Raw genomic sequence first — 210 nt, 5'->3', positions numbered from 1 at the left:
GGGTTCGCCGCCTCTGCCATCGCTGGACATGCTGATGGGAAGCAAGGGGCTCAGGGATGCCCTCGAGAAAGCACAGGGCCTGGGCCCCTGTGCTCTCAGATGGCCCCTAAGCACCTACTGTGTCCAGGTCAGCCAGGTGTCACCAGGGATGGAAGAGGAAACAGGCAGGGACCCAGCCCCGAAGAAGCACTGAGTCCAGAAGGCGGGGGT

At 63.3% G+C, this 210-nt stretch overlaps 1 protein-coding gene across 3 annotated transcripts in view; it reads right to left on the bottom strand.

The window, feature by feature from the left end:
• The window catches only part of KIAA0513 (KIAA0513 ortholog), a 59,300-nt gene that overhangs the window by 12,996 nt on the left and 46,094 nt on the right, over positions 1–210 (bottom strand). The window lies entirely within an intron of this gene.

The sequence above is a fragment of the Bison bison genome, unplaced genomic scaffold (assembly GCF_000754665.1).
Source record: "Bison bison bison isolate TAMUID 2011002044 unplaced genomic scaffold, Bison_UMD1.0 scf7180017864295, whole genome shotgun sequence".
Lineage (NCBI taxonomy): Eukaryota > Metazoa > Chordata > Mammalia > Artiodactyla > Bovidae > Bison > Bison bison.
The sequence above is the reverse complement of the archived record's forward strand: the minus strand, read 5'-3'. Positions and strand labels throughout refer to the sequence as shown.